This window comes from Acipenser ruthenus, chromosome 29 (assembly GCF_902713425.1).
Source record: "Acipenser ruthenus chromosome 29, fAciRut3.2 maternal haplotype, whole genome shotgun sequence".
In the NCBI taxonomy this organism is placed as follows: Eukaryota; Metazoa; Chordata; class Actinopteri; order Acipenseriformes; family Acipenseridae; genus Acipenser; species Acipenser ruthenus.
In genome coordinates, this window is record NC_081217.1 from 11,102,841 (window position 1) to 11,124,664 (window position 21,824).

At 44.3% G+C, this 21,824-nt stretch overlaps 1 long non-coding RNA gene across 1 annotated transcript; it reads right to left on the reverse strand.

Annotated features, from left to right (window-relative positions):
- Positions 1-9,934: 9,934 nt before the first annotated feature.
- Positions 9,935-20,737, reverse strand: LOC131702040 (uncharacterized). Its single transcript, XR_009309251.1, has 3 exons — positions 20,260-20,737; positions 20,088-20,168; positions 9,935-10,188 (listed from the first exon to the last, which is right to left on the reverse strand). It is a non-coding gene; the product is annotated as an uncharacterized LOC131702040 (long non-coding RNA).
- Positions 20,738-21,824: the final 1,087 nt, after the last annotated feature.

The window sequence follows — 21,824 nt, forward strand, 5'->3', positions numbered from 1 at the left end:
AAACTGCAGCCCCAACTACAGTAGCAACTGCAACCCCTACGGCAGCAGTAACTACGGCCTCAAGTACAGCAGCAACAGCAGCCCCAACTAAAGCAGCAACTGCAGCCCCTACTACAGCAACAAATCTGGCCCCAACTACAGCAAAAACTGTGGCCCCAACTACAGCAGCAACTGCAGCCCTGCGGCCCAAACTACAGCAAAATCTGTGGCCCCAACTACAGCAGCAACTGCGGCCCCAAGTACAGCAAAATCTGTGGCCCCAACAATAACAGCAACTGTGGCCCCAACTGCATCAGCAACTCTTGCCCCAACTACAGCAAAAACTGTAGCCCCAGCTACAGCAGCAACTGCAGCCTCTACTGCAGCAGGAACTGCGGCCCCAACTACAGCAAAAACTGTGGCCCCAACTACAGCAGCAACCACAGCCCCTACTGCAGCAGCAACTCTTGCCCCAACTACAGCAAAAACTGTAGCCCCAACTACAGCAGCAACTTCAGCCCTTCTGAAGCAGCAACTCTAGCCCCAACTACAGCAAAAACTGTGGCCCCATGTACAGCAGCAACTGCAGCCTCTACTGCAGCAGCAACTACGGACACAAGTACAGCAGCAACTGCAGCCCCAACTAAAGCAGCAACTGCAGCCCCTACTACAGCAAAAATTGTTGCCCCAACTACATCAAAAACTGTGGCCCCAACTACAGCAGCAACTGCAGCCCCTACTGCAGCAGCAATTCTGGCCCCAACTACAGCAAAAACTGTTGCCCCAACTACAGCAGCAACTGTGGACCCTACTACAGCAACAACTCTGTCCCCAACAACAGCAAAAACTGTGGCCCCAACTACAGCAGCAACTACATCCCCTGCGGCCCCAACTACAGCAAAAACTGTGGCCCCAACTACAGCAGCAACTGCGGCCCCAACTACAGCAAAATCTGTGGCCCCAACAGCAACATCAACTGCGGCCCCAACTACAGCAAAAACTGTGGCCCCAACTACAACAAAAACTGTTGCACCAGCTACAGCAGCAATCAAAGCCCCTACTGCAGCAGTAACTCTTGCACCAACTACAGCAAAAACTTTAGCCCCAGCTACAGCAGCAACTGCAGCCCCTACTGCAGCAGCAACTGCGGCCCCAAATACAGCAAAAACTGTGGCCCCAACTACCGCAGCAACTGCAGCCCATACTGCAAAAGCAACTGTGGCCCCAACTACAGCAAAAACTGTGGCCCCAACTACAGCAAAAACTGTGGCCCTAACTACAGCAGCAACTGCGGCCCCAACTACAGCAAAATCTGTGGCCCCAACAACAACAGCAACTGTGGCCCCAACTACAGCAAAAACTGTGGCCCCAACTACAACAAAAACTGTGGCACCAACTACAGCAGCAACTGCAGCCCCAACTAAGACATCATCTGCAGCCCCTACTACAGCAAAAACTGTGGCCCCAACTACAGCAAAAACTGCAGCGCCAACTACAGTAGCAACTGCAACCCCTACTGCAGCAGCATCTACGGCCTCAAGTACAGCAGCAACTGCAGCCCCAAATAAAGCAGCAACTGCAGCCCCTACTACAGTAGCAACTGCAACCCCTACTGCAACAGCAACTACGGCCCCAAGTACAGCAGCAACTGCAGCCCCAACTAAAGCAGCAACTGCAGCCCCTACTACAGCAACAACTCTGGCCCCAACTACAGCAAAAACTGTGGCCCCAACTACAGCAGCAACTACATCCCCTGCGGCCCCAACTACAGCAAAAACTGTGGCCCCAACTACAGCAGCAACTGCGGCCCCAACTACAGCAAAATCTGTGGCCCCAACAGCAACATCAACTGCGGCCCCAACTACAGCAAAAACTGTGGCCCCAACTACAACAAAAACTGTTGCACCAGCTACAGCAGCAATCAAAGCCCCTACTGCAGCAGTAACTCTTGCACCAACTACAGCAAAAACTTTAGCCCCAGCTACAGCAGCAACTGCAGCCCCTACTGCAGCAGCAACTGCGGCCCCAAATACAGCAAAAACTGTGGCCCCAACTACCGCAGCAACTGCAGCCCATACTGCAAAAGCAACTGTGGCCCCAACTACAGCAAAAACTGTGGCCCCAACTACAGCAAAAACTGTGGCCCTAACTACAGCAGCAACTGCGGCCCCAACTACAGCAAAATCTGTGGCCCCAAATACAACAGCAACTGTGGCCCCAACTACAGCAAAAACTGTGGCCCCAACTACAACAAAAACTGTGGCACCAACTACAGCAGCAACTGCAGCCCAACTAAGACATCATCTGCAGCCCCTACTACAGCAAAAACTGTGGCCCCAACTACAGCAAAAACTGCAGCGCCAACTACAGTAGCAACTGCAACCCCTACTGCAGCAGCATCTACGGCCTCAAGTACAGCAGCAACTGCAGCCCCAAATAAAGCAGCAACTGCAGCCCCTACTACAGTAGCAACTGCAACCCCTACTGCAACAGCAACTACGGCCCCAAGTACAGCAGCAACTGCAGCCCCAACTAAAGCAGCAACTGCAGCCCCTACTACAGCAACAACTCTGGCCCCAACTACAGCAAAAACTGTGGCCCCAACTACAGCAGCAACTGCAGCCCCTGCGGCCCCAACTACAGCAACAACTCTGGCCCCAACTACAGCAGCAACTGCAGCCCCTACTGCAGCACCAACTGCGTCCCCAACTACAGCAAAAACTGTGGCCCCAACTACAACAGCATCTGCGGCCCCAACTACAGAAAAATCTGTGGCCCCAACAACAACAGCAACTGCGGCCCCAACTACAGCAAAAACTGTGGCACCAACTACAACAAAAACTGTGGCCCCAACTACAACAAAAACAGTGGCACCAGCTACAGCAGCAACTGCAGCCTCTACTGCAGCAGCAACTGCAGCCCCAACTACAGCAAAAACTGTGCCCCAACTACAGCAGCAAACACAGCACCTACTGCAGCAGCAACTCTTGCCCCAACTACAGCAAAAAATGTAGCCCCAGCTACAGCAGCAACTGCAGACCCTACTGCAGTAGCAACTGCGGCCCCCACTACAGCAAAAATTGTGGCCCCAACTACAGCAGCAAATGCAACCCCTACAGCAGCAACTCTTGCCCTAACTACAGCAAAAACTGTAGCCCCAGCTACAGCAGCAAAAACTGCCTCTACTGCAGCAGCAACTCTTGCCCCAACTACAGCAAAAACTGTAGCCCCAGATACAGCAGCAACTGCAGCCCCTACTGCAGCAGCAACTGCGGCCCCAACTACAGCAAAAACTGTGGCCCCAACTACAGCAGCAAATGCAGCCCCTACTGCAGCAGCAACTCTTGCCACAACTACAGCAAAAACTGTAGCCCCAGCTACAGCAGCAACTGCAGCCCCTACTGCAGCAGCAAATGCGGCCCCAACTACAGCAAAAACTGTGGCCCCAACTACAACAGCAACTGCGGCCCCAACTACAGAAAAATCTGTGGCCCCAACAACAACAGCAACTGCGGCCCCAACTACAGCAAAAACTGTGGCACCAACTACAACAAAAACTGTGGCCCCAACTACAACAAAAACAGTGGCACCAGCTACAGCAGCAACTGCAGCCTCTACTGCAGCAGCAACTGCAGCCCCAACTACAGCAAAAACTGTGCCCCAACTACAGCAGCAAACACAGCACCTACTGCAGCAGCAACTCTTGCCCCAACTACAGCAAAAAATGTAGCCCCAGCTACAGCAGCAACTGCAGACCCTACTGCAGCAGCAACTGCGGCCCCAACTACAGCAGCAACAGCGGCCCCCACTACAGCAAAAATTGTGGCCCCAACTACAGCAGCAAATGCAACCCCTACAGCAGCAACTCTTGGCCTAACTACAGCAAAAACTGTAGCCCCCGCTACAGCAGCAACAACTGCCTCTACTGCAGCAGCAACTCTTGCCCCAACTACAGCAAAAACTGTAGCCCCAGCTACAGCAGCAACTGCAGCCCCTACTGCAGCAGCAACTGCGGCCCCAACTACAGCATAAACTGTGGCCCCAACTACAGCAGCAAATGCAGCCCCTACTGCAGCAGCAACTCTTGCCACAACTACAGCAAAAACTGTAGCCCCAGCTACAGCAGCAACTGCAGCCCCTACTGCAGCAGCAAATGCGGCCCCAACTACAGCAAAAACAGTAGCCCCAACTACAGCAGCAACTGCAGCCCCTACTGCAGCAGCAACTCTGGCCCCAAATACAGCAAAAACTGTGGCACCAACTACAGCAGCAACTGCAGCCCCTACTGCAGCAGCAACTCTGGCCCCAAATACAGCAAAAACTGTGGCACCAACTACAGCAGCAACTGCAGCCTCTACTGCAGAAACAACTCTGGCCCCAACTGCAGCAGCAACTGCGGCCACAACTACAGCAAAAACTGTGGCCCCAACTACAGTAAGAACTGTTGCCTCCACTACAGCATCAACTGCCTCCCCAACTGCAGCAGCAACTGCAGCCCCTACTGCAGAAGCAAACTGTGGCCCCAATTACAGCAAAAACTGTGGCCCCAACTACAGCAAAAACTGTGGCCCTAACTACAGCAGCAACTGCGGCCCCAACTACAGCAAAATCTGTGGCCCCAACAACAACAGCAACTGTGGCCCCAACTACAGCAAAAACTGTGGCCCCAACTACAACAAAAACTGTGGCACCAACTACAGCAGCAACTGCAGCCCCAACTAAGACATCATCTGCAGCCCCTACTACAGCAAAAACTGGGCCCCAACTACAGCAAAAACTGCAGCGCCAACTACAGTAGCAACTGCAACCCCTACTGCAACAGCATCTATGGCCTCAAGTACAGCAGCAACTGCAGCCCCAAATAAAGCAGCAACTGCAGCCCCTACTACAGTAGCAACTGCAACCCCTACTGCAGCAGCAACTATGGCCCCAAGTACAGCAGCAACTGCAGCCCCAACTAAAACAGCAACTGCAGCCCCTATTACAGCAACAACTCTGGCCCCAACTACAGCAAAAACTGTGGCCCCAACTACAGCAGCAACTGCAGCCCCTGCGGCCCCAACTACAACAGCAACTGCAGCCCCTACTGCAGCACCAACTGCGTCCCCAACTACAGCAAAAACTGCAGCCCCAACTACAGTAGCAACTGCAACCCCTACTGCAGCAGCAACTACGGCCCCAAGTACAGCAGCAACTGCAGCCCCAACTAAAGCAGCAACTGCAGCCCCTACTACAGCAAAAACTCTGGCCCCAACTACAGCAAAAATGGTGGCCCCAACTACAGCAGCAACTGCAGCCCCTGCGGCCCCAACTACAGCAAAAACTGTGGCCCCAACTACAACAGCAACTGCGGCCCCAACTACAGCAAAATCTGTGGCCCCTACAACAACAGCAACTGCGGCCCCAACTACAGCAAAAACTGCAGCCCCAACTACAGTAGCAACTGCAACCCCTACTGCAGCAGCAACTACGGCCCCAAGTACAGCAGCAACTGCAGCCCCAACTAAAGCAGCAACTGCAGCCCCTACTACAGCAAAAACTCTGGCCCCAACTACAGCAAAAACGGTGGCCCCAACTACAGCAGCAACTGCAGCCCCTGCGGCCCCAACTACAGCAAAAACTGTGGCCCCAACTACAACAGCAACTGCGGCCCCAACTACAGCAAAATCTGTGGCCCCTACAACAACAGCAACTGCGGCCCCAACTACAGCAAAAACTGTGGCACCAACTACAACAAAAACTGTGGCCCCAACTACAACAAAAACAGTGGCACCAGCTACAGCAGCAACTGCAGCCTCTACTGCAGCAGCAAATGCAGCCCCAACTACAGCAAAAACTGTGCCCCAACTACAGCAGCAACCACAGCACCTACTGCAGCAGCAACTCTTGCCCCAACTGCAGCAGCAACTGCGGCCCCCACTACAGCAAAAAATGTGGCCCCAACTACAGCAGCAAATGCAACCCCTATTACAGCAACAACTCTGGCCCCAACTACAGCAAAAACTGTGGCCCCAACTACAGCAGCAACTGCAGCCCCTGCGGCCCCAACTACAGCAGCAACTGCAGCCCCTACTGCAGCACCAACTGCGTCCCCAACTACAGCAAAAACTGCAGCCCCAACTACAGTAGCAACTGCAACCCCTACTGCAGCAGCAACTATGGCCCCAAGTACAGCAGCAACTGCAGCCCCAACTAAAGCAGCAACTGCAGCCCCTACTACAGCAAAAACTCTGGCCCCAACTACAGCAAAAACGGTGGCCCCAACTACAGCAGCAACTGCAGCCCCTGCGGCCCCAACTACAGCAAAAACTGTGGCCCCAACTACAACAGCAACTGCGGCCCCAACTACAGCAAAATCTGTGGCCCCTACAACAACAGCAACTGCGGCCCCAACTACAGCAAAAACTGTGGCACCAACTACAACAAAAACTGTGGCCCCAACTACAACAAAAACAGTGGCACCAGCTACAGCAGCAACTGCAGCCTCTACTGCAGTAGCAAATGCAGCCCCAACTACAGCAAAAACTGTGCCCCAACTACAGCAGCAACCACAGCACCTACTGCAGCAGCAACTCTTGCCCCAACTGCAGCAGCAACTGCGGCCCCCACTACAGCAAAAAATGTGGCCCCAACTACAGCAGCAAATGCAACCCCTACTGCAGCAGCAACTCTTGCCCTAACTACAGCAAAAACTGTAGCCCCAGCTACTGCAGCAAATGCAGCCCCTACTGCAGCAGCAACTCTTGCCCCAACTACAGCAAAAACTGTAGCCCCAGCTACAGCAGCAACTGCAGCCCCTACTGCAGCAGCAAATGCGGCCCCAACTACAGCAAAAACAGTGGCCCCAACTACAGCAGCAACTGCAGCCCCTACTGCAGCAGCAACTCTGGCCCCAAATACAGCAAAAACTGTGGCACCAACTACAGCAGCAACTGCAGCCTCTACTGCAGCAACAACTCTGGCCCTAACTACAGCAAAAACTGTGGCCCCAACTGCAGCAGCAACTGCGGCCACAACTACAGCAAAAACTGTGGCCCCAACTACAGTAAAAACTGTGGCCTCCACTACAGCATCAACTGCCTCCCCAACTGCAGCAGCAACTGCAGTCCCAGCTACAGCAAAGACTGTGGCCCCAACTACAGCAGCAACCACAGCCCCTAATGCAGCATCAACTGCAGCCCCAACTACAGCAAAAACTGTGTCCCCAACTACAGCATCAACTGCCTACCCAACTGCAGCAGCAACTGCAGTCCCAGCTACAGCAAAAACTGTGGCCCCAACTACAACAGCAACCACAGCCCCTAATGCAGCAGCAACTGCAGCCCCAACTACAGCATCAACTGCGGCCCCAATGACAGCAGCAACTGCAGCCCCTACTGCAGCAGCAACTGCAGCCCCAACTTGTGCAAAAACTGTTGCCACAACTAGAGCAGCAACTGCGGCCCCAACTACAGCAGCAACTGCGGCCCCCACTACAGCAAAAATTGTGGCCCCAACTGCAGCAGCAAATGCAGCCCCTACTGCAGCAGCGACTCTTGCCCAAACTACAGCAAAAACTGTAGCCCCAGCTACAGCAGCAACCACAGCCCCTACTGCAGCAGTAACTCTTGCCCCAACTACAGCAAAAACTGTAGCCCCAGCTACAGCAGCAACTGCAGCCCCTACTGCAGAAGCAACTGCGGCCCCAACTACAGCAAAAACTGTAGCCCCAGCTACAGCAGCAACTGCAGCCCCTACTGCAGAAGCAACTGCGGCCCCAACTACAGCAAAAGCTGTGGCCCCAACTAAAGCAGCAAATGCAGCCCCTACTGCAGCAGCAACTCTTGCCCCAACTACAGCAAAAACTGTAGCCCCAGCTACAGCAGCAAATGCAGCCCCTACTGCAGCAGCAACTGTGGCCCCAACTACAGCAAAAACTGTGGCACCAACTACAGCAGCAACTGCAGCCCCTACTGCAGCAGCAACTCTGGCCCCAACTACAGCAAAAACTGTGGCCCTTACCACAGCAAAAACTGTGGCCCCAACTACAGTAGCAACTGTGGCCCCAACTACAGCATCAACTGCCGGCCCAACTGAGCAGAAGGTGTGGCCTGAACTACAGCAAAAAATGTGTCCCCAACTACAGCAAAAACTGTGGCCCCAACTACAGCAGCAACTGCAGCCCCTACTGTAGCAGCAACTCTGGCCCCAACTACAGCAGCAACTGCAGCCCCTACTACAGCAAAAACTGTGGCCCCAACTACAGCAGCAACTGCAGCCCCTACTGCAGAAGCAACTGTGGCCCCAACTACAGCAAAAACTGTGGCCCCAACTACAGCAAAAACTGTGGCCCCAACTACAGCAGCAACTGCAGCCTCTACTACAGCAGCAACTCTGGCCCCAACTGCAGCAAAAACTGTGGCCCCAACTATATCAGCACCTGCGGCCCCAAGTACAGCTAAAACTGTGGCCCCAACTACCGCAAAAACTGTGGCCCCAAATACAGCAAAAACTGTGGCCCCAACTACAGCAAAAACTGTGGCCCCAACTACAACAAAAACTGTGGCACCAACTACAGCAGCAACTGCAGCCCCTACTACAGCAGCAATTCTAGCCCCAACTACAGCAAGATCTGTGGCACCAACTACAGCAAAAACTGCAGCCCCTACTGCAGAAGCAACTGTGGCCCCAACTACAGCAAAAACTGTGGCCCCAACTACAGCATCAACTGCCGCCTCAACTACAGCAGCATGTGCGGCCCCAACTATAGCAGCAACTCTGGCCCCAACTACAGCAGCAATTACAGCCGCTACTGCAACAGCAACCATGTCCCCTGCTACAGCAGCATCTGGAAAGCCTCCAGCAACAGCAGTCAATACAACCACCCAAAGGCCCTTTCCTGGGTTTGCTGTTGCCATCATTGTCATGTGCGGTTTAGCCATCTTGGCTGTTCCACTAATTATCATTCTGGTAAGCTTCAATTGTTTTAAACAGTTAACTTGTTCATGAATGAAGATAATTCTTCACAAAACATTATAGTGCATTTGTTTATTTTAAGAAAAATGAATAATATGTTAACATAATGAAAATACCTTTCTCACTAGTTTATTACTGGTAACTGCTGGTATCAATATGAGATGTATATTACTGGTTGATGATGGAATCAGATCTACACATTATATTTAAGACTCACATAGGATTGATCATTTAAGATTCTATTGTAGTTTCATACTTAGAAACAATAAGGTTGGTTTTGAAGTGCTCCAAAAGACACGAGACCTGTTTCGACTATTGGGTTTTCCAGGATTAAAATGCTAAAATATAAGAAAGTTTTAGAGCTGTTGAATGTTGAAGTTCACAGGTAAAGTGTTTTCATTCTTACCTCATTTGTCCCTTTTATAATTCTCAGGTCCTGAAGACCAAAATGTGTTCAACAGTAAATAACACCATTTCAGACTGTGATGTCTTCTGCCAGATGCCACTGTCCTTGTGTGTCTGTTAGATATAATGATTCTTTAATCAAAAGCACTTTTAAAGTGATATTGTTTTTTTCTTTTTCCTTCAAGTATATTAACTTTATATTCCATTTCATTTTAACAGGAGCATTAATAAGATATGAATACACATAGCATCCAATGAAAACAATCAAAAGAAGAATTAAGAAAACATGAATTCTATAAATGTTTATTGAATACATTTGATTTGGCAAGAACATTTTCACTATGCTCATGTAGTCCTTCCAGAAAGAACAGATTGCAGCCATGTATATAATGAAGCGATAGTGCCGGATCATGAAGGCTCTACTGTCTGCTAGCTGACCCCGACTGGAGAATAATATTTCTCATTATTTTCTTTAAATAAACACTTTAAACCCTACATGTATCTTGAACTTGTAATGAAAGGTTTTAGGAAAATAATCCCAAAAATGTTCATAAAGGTTCACACACATAATTGAGAAATAAATAACTTTATTAAACAAATCACTTTTTTTTTTTTTTTTACTTATCAGAGCTGTTTATAGTCTATCTGAACAGTGTCAGATATCTGAATGGAGCAATATTACTGCACTGTGTGTGTCTCGGTTTGTTGTTGTTGAAACATGCTGTCTGCGCTCCAGTCGAGCTGACAGGCTGTGATTGGCTGACTCGGCAGTTGCAGGTACGGGATTGGTTGCTGTTGTGCGTGCAAAGTATTGATTGAAGAAGTTCTGTGAACCCAGTGACAATAATCCTGAAATTAGACGGAAGAAAAAAATAAAAAAACGACTCAATCGCCAGAGCAGTGCAACACCCATGTACAGTACCTGTGTCTGCACCACACACACAGCACTCCAACACCCATATACAGTACCTGTGTCTGCACCACACACACACAGCACTGCAACACCCATGTACAGTACCTGTGTCTGCACCACACACACAGCACTGCAACACCCATGTACAGTACCTGTGTCTGCACCACACACACAGCACTGCAACACCCATGTACAGTACCTGTGTCTGCACCACACACACAGCACTCCAACACCCATGTACAGTACCTGTGTCTGCACCACACACACAGCACTGCAACACCCATGTACAGTACCTGTGTCTGCACCACACACACAGCACTGCAACACCCATGTACAGTACCTGTGTCTGCACCACACACACAGCACTGCAACACCCATGTACAGTACCTGTGTCTGCACCACACACAGCACTGCAACACCCATGTACAGTACCTGTGTCTGCACCACACAAACAGCACTGCAACACCCATATACAGTACCTGTGTCTGCACCACACACACAGCACTCCAACACCCATATATAGTATCTGTGTCTGCACCACACACACAGAGCACTCCAACACCCATATACAGTACCTGTGTCTGCACCACACACACAGCACTGCAACACCCATGTACAGTATCTGTGTCTGCACCACACACACAGAGCACTCCAACACCCATATACAGTACCTGTGTCTGCACCACACACACAGAGCACTCCAACACCCAGATACAGTACCTGTGTCTGCACCACACACACAGAGCACTCCAACACCCATATATAGTATCTGTGTCTGCACCACACACACAGAGCACTCCAACACCCAGATACAGTACCTGTGTCTGCACCACACACACACGCAGCACTCCAACACCCATATACAGTATCTGTGTCTGCACCACACACACAGCACTGCAACACCCATATACAGTATCTGTGTCTGCACCACACACACACAGCACTCCAACACCCATATACAGTATCTGTGTCTGCACCACACACACAGAGCACTCCAACACCCATATACAGTATCTGTGTCTGCACCACACACACGCAGCACTCCAACACCCATATACAGTATCTGTGTCTGCACCACACACACAGAGCACTCCAACACCCATATACAGTACCTGTGTCTGCACCACACACACACACAGCACTGCAACACCCATGTACAGTACCTGTGTCTGCACCACACACAGCACTGCAACACCCATGTACAGTACCTGTGTTTGCTGAGATGTAGCACGTATGTTTGGTACAATCTCATGTTTAACTGTTTGATGTGTTTGTTTTAACTTGTTTATTATTATATTGATTACTGTATTTGCACTGTTGTGCATAGGATTAATATTGTTGAACACATTGTGCTTTATAGCTCAATGTTACTGAAGAGAAAAGTCTTGTTTCTATCTATGTCTATTCCATTTGTAAATCTAACTTAAAGCATAGATTTTTGAATAAATACTATGTGGCCCATCTTAAAATGTTGTTTTTAATCACCGGTTATTAAACCCTATCCTAAATATATCATTAAACCGTTTTTAATGTGATTATGTTGCAAATAATGGCAGAATACTGGACTTCCTCAGAGACCTGGACCAGAGGACACAGCTGTGTGGCAACAGACTGTTTAAAATAACCATTTGCAGGGCTTAAAGGAATGAGCTACAAAGAGAGGCTGAAAGAACTGAATCTGTTCAGACAAGAACAAAGAATCAGGGGGACGTGATTGAAGTTGACATAGTTAACCCTGACCAATACTTTAAGCACAGTTGAGAAACCAGGAACAGATGACACTGTTGGAAATGAAGTGGAGATACTGCAGATTAAGTACAGATGGAAGGAGATGCTTCTTCACACAGAGTGGTGAGGGGATGGAATGGGCTGCCTCGTCATGTTGTTGCTGAATTAATTGGATCCTTTAAGACCCAACGTGATAGTTTTGAAATCAATCAGGGACTAGGAACTGGATGAGCATAGATGGGCCCAAAGGCCTCCTCTCGCTCGAAAATTCTCTTATGGGCGATTACAAATTTCAAAAAATATAATGCAGCAATATGGGGTGGGGCTGGCAATTCCATGCCTTATATAGCTTATATTTTTGAAACCACCTGCTCATTTTGCAATCTTAAGAGCTGATTTGATTCTAAATATTTTATTAAACTGTTACCGATTGAAATTTGTTAAATAGATTAAAATCCTAGTGTTTGAATAATACTAAATTATAGTTTAAACTGACATCATTAACCTTATTTAGTTTTTAAACATGGAAAAATAAAGTCTGTGGTACACAATGGCCAAGCTTCCATACAGTTTAGAAACTCCAAATTCTCTCTCCATTGTCGTGAGAAAGTGACACATCACGCACATTCCTCAAGCTATAGGAAATGTGTGGCCAAAACATGGTACAACTTCACCCTTTAAAGGACCGTGATGGTGGAAACACAATCATACTGAAGGGTCATTGTGGCAGGATAGCCGCAGAGGGAAGACTCAGAGTCAGAAAATGCAGTGAAACAAAATACTTTAATTGACCAAAAATACGAAATAAAGACACAAGGGCCAAACAAAAGGTATAAACACAAAACAAAGGCTTTCAACAAAACACTGGAACAAAATAAATCAAATTAAAACAGGTAATTATACACATTTTTTACAGACACCACTTACACTGTGTCTGTGTCTGTGTCTCCCAAACCAAACCACTCCACCAGACAAAGGATTTCACCTGGCTTTTATGTTCTGTGGCTCGAGCCCAATTAATCAATAATGAACAATTAAGCAATTAAGGCTCCAGCCACACATGTATTTTGCAGGGAGGAATTTAACCCCCGCCGTGTCGATCCAAAACAAATAATTATAATGAAAACAGTAATAATAATAATTACACAAATTATAGGGGTGAGCTGGCACCCAATCACAGTCATTCTGGGCCAGTGTTCGGTGAAACACGATTAAAAAAAAACGCACTTCATTTATTTCTTATTGGGCAACCATACTTTGAATTAGTGATTGGAAGGAGGAGGGATTGAATTTCACTGCATGACTTTTTTTTTCCCCCCTAATGCCAGGAAATTCTTCATCCTGGGTGTTTATTAGCTACTTGCCTTACAGGCAACAAGCATTGGATATCACAGAATCTTCTACTGTTGAATTTAGATCAAACTTAGGCACATCACACACAGCGAGGCAATCGAGAATTGTTTAGCTAAACCGCCCTAAACCGTGTCCCATTCATTCTCTATGGTAGTGCTAAACCATTACGGATGTAATACTTCTGCCGCCGCTACATGGTGCTGGCGCTGTTGTGCAGGTCTGTGCCTAAACAAAAGCTCCCGCCTCGAGCTCTGCAGAGTGATGAGATATCAACAACATAACCTGCTCGCGCAGCTCGGAGTGAAATCGGTAAGAATGCGGTTATTGTTGTATATTATTGTTGTTGTTGTACGAGTAAGTAAACGTAAAAAGGAGCTATTCTAACTATATTTATATAGCGAATAAAAAAAGATATAAATATCCTTAATTTCTGTACACTGCAGTTTAACCTCCTCTGAAAAACACTATCTATAAAACATTCTAAATACATTTTATATTATTAAACATCATTCTTCTATAAACATCACAACTTTCTCACGTAGCTCGGAGTGACAGGTAAGAATGTGTGTATTGTTATTATTGTTAATTATTATAGGAGTGAGTAAATGTCAAAAAGGAGCTATTCTAACTATATTATATAAAACTAATATTGTTTCCAAATACTGTTAATGTGGATTGAATGCGGTTATAACTGATTTTATATTATTAGTATTTGTTTGCTTAGCAGGTGCCTTATCCAGGTTGACTTACAGTTACAAATGTAATTGAAATACTATACAATAAGTTATGTGCAAACACAACCATGTGCATATCGTTAAAAAAGCATTACAGTGTAGTTCAAGTTTTAAAGTGTAAATATAGTTACAAGTAAGATCAAATACAATATAATTACAATTAAAGCAAATGCAACCTGTGCAGACACAAAGAAATGCAAATCAGACAAGTGCAAGAACAAAACAAATATTTGCTGTCTAGCCTTTCTATTTGTTTAATTTATAATAAGTTAATAACCAGCGTGAAGTGAGTTTCTTCATGTACAAGACATGTCATCTCACACGAGGACCACAAAGCAAAGGTCAACAGTTCAGGCTAAGCAAACAGCGCAGTGATATCTGATTTATACAAGAGACAGAATAACTTACACAACTTATATAGTAAACTACATCACGCTGTTTCTGTTTTTTCCTTTTATCTACCAGCAAGTCCATCTCTAGGGTTGGGGTTAGAGTTATGTTTAGGAATATCTGAAGGAATTCATGTTATGTCTGTTAATGTACTGGCCACACATTTTTTATTTATTATTTTAACCTGTTTGTTTATCAAATTTAAAAAAGAAAACAAACCAAGAAAAAGAAAAAAATAAAAGTCAATCAATATCGGATATATATATATATATATAGATATATATATATATATATATATATATATATATATATATATATATATATATATATATATATATATCCAAAAATAAAAAGTGACATATAAGTGGAAGTATAAAATGAATGGACCTTAATTAACCACTCTTCAAATTTGATCAGTTTCAATCTTTCCTTTCAACTTTTAGATTACTCAGTATTTATATGTAGCATTATATATTTTAATTCAAAAAATGAAATATACATATTTAGTATCAATGTTTAAATAGCTAATAAGACAGGGTTCAAACAGAGAGACATAAGGGAGACCACATCACAAAGAATCATATCAGCAACACAAAGGAGTTGGGGAAAATTAAACAGTGACAAAACAATAAATAAAAATTCACACAAAAAAACAAACAAAAAGTGTTCACACCAAAAAATATATATATAAGTGTTACTATTAAGTTCAAAATATCAAATATAAATCAAAGTGATAAAAAAAAACAGTGAGAAAAAAAGAAAGGGGATAAAGGAAATGTGAAGGGAATTATTAACTGACAGAATCCATATAATCCATCTCCTCTCAGGAAATCTATTTTTCATTTAAACCTAGCTTTTCTATTTGTTTGATTTATAATAAGTTCATAACCAGTGTGAAGAGAGATTCTTAATGTACAAGACATGTCATCTCACACGAGGACCACAAAGCAAAGCTCAACAGTTCAGGCTAAGCAAACAGCGCAATGATATCTCCATTTGTTTTTTTCCTTTCATCTACCAGCAAGTCCATCTCCACCATCCCTGCCTCAGGTGTCTATGGAAAGATTATTCAGCCATGGTGAACAGCTCCTGCATAGATCCAAACAGTCTGCTTCATCCAACAACCAAGCAGCACATATCTAGGTATGTGAAACTCCTGGCAAAGATGAAAAACACCAGCTCATCCCTCAACACCAGTCCTGAAAAGCTCCAGGAGACTCCGCTGCTGTGGCATAGTTTAACTGAAGGCAGTGGCACTGTACAGGTCCCAGTGGTAACCGTGTCACCTGCAGCTGTCAACCCACCTGCACTGCTGTTAACACCTACTGCTCCATCCACTGCCTTAACACCCGAGGCAATTGAACAAATTGTGCAACAAATTATGAACAGACAGCAACAACAGCAGTTGAAGAAAACAAAAAAATGTTTGGCTTGTGGTCAACCGAAGTCACGGTACTCAAATGATGGTTCAACAGTTCATTATTTTTTTTTTTTTTTTTTTTTTTTTTTTTTTTTTTTTTAAATCAGAAGGGAACCATCAGGTACTTTTACTGCTCACAAAAAGTGTTCCAGTTGTATGGACCTGAAGGTCTCACTGATCCAAGGATGCCTTTTGAAGACTTTCGCACAACTGAGTTCTTCCAGGGGGAACTTGATACCACAAAGCAAAGAGCAGAACAGAAAAAGAGGAAGCAGACAGAACCTCAGCCATCTGGCCGACTGTGCAGGTTCTGCAGGTTGGAATTAAAACAGGGACCAAACAGCCCCCATGTCCATACAGGGTTTCCAGAAGTGGCTGGAAAATACATATATTGTCTTGCCAGGGTGTTTAAACTTTACAAAGATCAGGGAATGACACAGGAAATGACCTGGTCCGAATTCCAAGCATCGTTTTTTTTATGAAGCCGAAAAGCAAAGATGGCAGAGAGAGAAGAGAAAATAAAATTGGTTGGAAAAAATAGTTTTGTAAATATAGTTATTGATTGGACATATCAACATTTTTTACTGTAAATAGTTGTTGTTTAGGCATATTAAAAAAAAAAATGGTCAATTGATATAGTTGCTTGAAATTATAAAAACATTGTACTGTAAATTTAGTTGATGCTTGGACATATCCAAAAATAGTACTGTAAATATAGTTATTATTATTAGCAGATAACCTTAGCCAGGGCGACTTACAATTTTTACAAGATATCACAATAGTAAAAAAAAAAAAAAAAAAAAAAAAAAAAAAAAAAACTGTAGGTACAGTACATTGTTCCAGGGTACAGCAGCAGCTGGGATTGAACCCACGACCCTCTAGTGAGGTCCAGAGCCCTAACCACTACTCCACAGTTGTTGTCTAGACATTTTAAAAAATTGTACTGTGAATATAGTTGCTGTTTGGACATATTTAAAAATTGTACTGTGAATATAGTTGCTGTTTGGACATTTAAAAATTGTACTGTGAATAGAGTTGTTTGGACATATAAAAAAATGGTATTGTAAATATATTTAATTTTAAAATTTATAAACTTGTTAATTCCTAAGAATAAACATATGTACAGATGTGCTCAAATTTGTTGGTACCCTTACAGCTCATTGAAATAATGCTTCATTCCTCCTGAAAAGTGATGAAATTAAAAGCTATTTTATCATGTATACTTGCATGCCTTTGGTATGTCATAGAATAAAGCAAAGAAGCTGTGAAAAGAGATGAATTATTGCTTATTCTACAAAGATATTCTAAAATGGCCTGGACACATTTGTTGGTACCCCTTAGAAAAGATAATAAATAATTGGATTATAGAGATATTTCAAACTAATTAGTTTCTTTAATTAGTATCACACATGTCTCCAATCTTGTAATCAGTCATTCAGCCTATTTAAATGGAGAAAAGTAGTCACTGTGCTGTTTGGTACCATTGTGTGCACTACATTGAACATGGACCAGAGAAAGCAAAGGAGAGAGTTGTCTGAGGAGATCAGAAAGAAAATAATAGATGAGCATGGTAAAGGTAAAGGCTACAAGACCATCTCCAAGCAGCTTGATGTTCCTGTGACAACAGTTGCAAATATTAAGAAGTTTAAGGTCCATGGAACTGTAGCCAACCTCCCTGGGCACGGCCGCAAGAGGAAAATCGACCCCAGAGTGAACAGAAGGATAGTGCGAATGGTGGAAAAAGAACCAAGGATAACTGCCAAAGAGATACAAGCTGAACTCCAAGGTGAAGGTACGTCAGTTTCTGATCGCACCATCCATCGCTTTTTGAGCGAAAGTGGGCTCCATGGAAGAAGACCCAGGAGGACTCCAGTTTTGAAAGAAAAACATAAAAAAGCCAGACTGGAATTTGCTAAAATGCATATTGACAAGCCACAATCCTTCTGGGAGAATGTCCTTTGGACAGATGAGTCAAAACTGGAGCTTTTTGGCAAGTCACATCAGCTCTATGTTCACAGACGAAAAAATGAAGCTTTCAAAGAAAAGAACACCATACCTACAGTGAAACATGGAGGAGGCTCGGTTATGTTTTGGGGCTGCTTTGCTGCGCCTGGCACAGGGTGCCTTGAGTCTGTGCAGGGCACAATGAAATCTCAAGACTATCAAGGCATTCTGGAGCGAAACGTACTGCCCAGTGTCGGAAAGCTCTGTCTCAGTCGCAGGTCATGGGTCCTCCAACAGGATAATGACCCAAAACACACAGCTAAAAGCACCCAAGAATGGATAAGAACAAAACATTGGACTATTCTGAAGTGGCCTTCTATGAGTCCTGATCTGAATCCTATCGAACATCTATGGAAAGAGCTGAAACTTGCAGTCTGGAGAAGGCACCCATCAAACCTGACACAGCTGGAGCAGTTTGCTCAGGAAGAGTGGGCCAAACTACCTGTTAACAGGTGCAGAAGTCTCATTGAGAGCTACAGAAAATGTTTGATTGCAGTGATTGCCTCTAAAGGTTGTGCAACAAAATATTAGGTTAGTGGTCCCATAATTTTTGTCCATGCCATTTTCATTTGTTTTCTTATTTACAATATTATGTTGAATAAAAAATCAAAAGCAAAGTCTGATTTCTATTAAATATGGAATAAACAATGGCTGATGCCAATTACTTTTGTCAGTTTCAAGTTATTTCAGAGAAAATTGTGCATTCTTCGTTTTTTGTGGAAGGGTACCAACAAATTTGAGCACGTCTGTATAGTTTAACCAACTTGGTTGTTATTGTACAATTATGTATTAATTTAAAAGAAAAAACATGTGCTCACTCACTCACATATAGATTACAACAAAAGTACAAAGGGAGTTTTTACAGAAGTGACTGGAAAGTTCTTGAATTTGCTGGTTTGTTTATTTAAGGTCACACAGAGATAGTGATCAAGTAGGAACTCTCTCAAGTGTTTTCAGAACAAAGGATTCTGGCATTTTTATCTTACATTTTACAAAAGCAGACTGAAAAGTTCTCTTTGTAGACTGATTGTCTACAACTATTCCATAAACTCTCACAGGTTATTCCACGATGGCCAACTGTGTAACTAGATATATAAATAATATGGTTGGTGTGTGTGTGTGTGTATATATATATATATATAAATTATATATAATCAATCAATCTTTATTTTATGTAGCGCCTTCCATAGTGATCCACCATCACAAAGCGCTTATAATATAATGCATTATGTTGTTGCTCTTTATGTATTTAGTTTAATGTTTTATACTGTAAATAGCTTCATTTGCATTCAAAATGTCCTTATGATGTCTAGATCATTACATTTCAGTAGTATAGTTTCCAAGTGTGCTGAGTTTTGCCAGTCTCTGCAGTGCTTCCAGTGTTATTATTGGTATTATCATCATATGGGTTAAAATTATGATAATATTGTCAAATGTTATATCTACAAGGAAAGCCAAGTAACAGAAATATAAGTTCAATATGTCGTGCAGCAAAAAAGCTAAATAGTTAACAATGAATGAGTGTTTATTCCAGTTTACTAGTGCTAATGATGTGTAATCATAATAATAATAATAATAATCCCCAGGGACAAAAAATTAAAAATAAAAAACCCTGAACACAGCTTTCTGCAGCTGGATTCTCTGTTACACCTATTCTCGACTGGCCGGCAGAGGGCGGACGCGAACCCGGGACCTCTCGCACTAAAGCATAACGCCGATACCGCTGTACAAAAGGGCTTATGTCTTCGTGCGTGATTACGCTACAATACTAACAACCGAGAGCTGCTAGAAGTAACCCTGGCAATTTTGGTTGGCCGAATGAGAGAAAAAAACTGTGTCATCTGGTGACGAATCACTGTTTAAATTGTATTTATTTTCCCGATCACTTCTACTATATGGAGCGCTTTAGTTGGAAAGACTGACCTGTTGTTGGACTATTTTTTTAAATCCAGCCGGGGAAGCCCGGAGCCTATTATTATTATTGTTATTATTATTGCTACTAATAAAATAATAATCACGTATTAATGTATCGGCAAACGAGACAAAGCAAGTACGTTTCATGTTCTTTAGCCTGTAGCAGACCTGCAACTAAACAAAGAGCATCAACTTCCTTCTGTGTGTTTCATTGCCGCTTACTTTTAATAATGACTTGGGCAACTCGATACAACTCAAAACACGCGCTTATTAAGAGGTTGGCTTCACTTACAGGTTTGCTAGCATGATGCTTCTCTGTTATTTTCCCTTCTCTCAACACTTCTGGTGTTACGTCTGTCTGTTCCGTCCGCAGCTGTGGCCCAATACAGAAATTTGATTAAATAAATTAGTGGATTCCAGGAGATGCTGTATACACACACACACACACACGTATATATACCTACCTCCCTCACTCAGGAGCTCAACACAATGAAGTCAAACCCCAGTTAATGGGAAAAGTGTCCTACGGTTTCAGTCCAATTCGTTGCATTGTTTCAAGTGTTCCATTGTTTCTGATTTCACAAGTATTCAAACAGATACAGCCACACACCCAGCACTAGCACAGACCGGAGGTTCCCAAATTAAACACGGACATAAAAACGAAACAAACAGCGCTCAACATAGAAGTGAAGACAAAAGGATAGGCTTGCCCTTGGAGTCAGGGATGGCAGCGGAGCTTTCTTTCCAAACAGAGTTCCTCAGAAAAAGGGCTGTCTGCTACCGATATCTCACCGCTATGGGTACCCGAAATGCGCAACTTCTCGCAAACGGGTGCTTTCCAACTCGGTGGGTGCATTGTCCCTTAATCGCTCAGTTGCTTCTCTGCAGCCATCCGCTCCAACCGTGACTCCCAGAGTGAGTCTAATACATAAAGAGGAACCCCGAAATATTTTCCCGGCCACCTTTTAAAAGAAAAAATAAAGGAAGTTACGACACACATTGCTAAAATCACCCAATCACTGATGACTATAGGAGAACAGACTTTCCCCCACAACACGCACACTGTTGATTCTTAAAAGGAATATAATTTCAGCAAATACGCAGGAGGAGGAAGGACATACATACACAAAAATAAGGTGCTAAATTATAAATCATAAAACGTGAATGAACAAATAATAAACTAAAGTGCAAAGTACTATAAATATGTATAAGTGCAAATTCAAACCAAACGTGCATACAAATACAATAAATCCACCCTGATACACAAAACCGGCCGGAACACGAGGTTCCGAAGCGGCACAGAGTATGAAAATGATACACACAATACAACTAGCAGGGCCGCCGCCGAGAGCCGTCCTGGGCACCGCGGAAGGATTGGTAGGCTGTGTCCCGCTGCCAAATCTATATAGCCTTCTAATACTAAAAAGCCATGCAAATTGACTCAATCACAGGTTATGTGCACGGCTACACATTTGAAAGCCATACATTCAATTAGACTTCAGCAGTAATCACCTCGTTGGTGATTAAACATCCCGCTAGTTATTAGCAATAAAGGTCATACTGTAGCGAGGGCTAAACTGGGTTTAAAATATAATTTATGGTAGCCGTCTACGCCACCGAAGGCACTACCTTCAGATAAAGTTAAAGATTTTAGGTTGTTAGCACCAGGTTATTGTATTTGGGCCAGAGGATAAGGTCTTGACCAAGTACAACACAAACACACAACAAAAATACCAGGAGTGTAAAATAGTCAAATTTATTTAAAACACAATTTTGTTTCAATTCTCATATTGCACACACTAGTGCTTTCTGTTAGTTACACTATGTAACACAATTTTTGTTCCTGGGTAGTAAGTGTTATTTCCTAATTGCTTATGCCTCAAAATTATAGAAAATGGCTATTATTCCCCACAAACTTTGCTTTTGTGACCAGGACAGTGATATTTTGAAATTTACCTATTTCCAATAAGAAAGCGGGCGAATTTGTTCTTTTCGTTCACATAGTCAGAAAAAAACAACATATGGATCC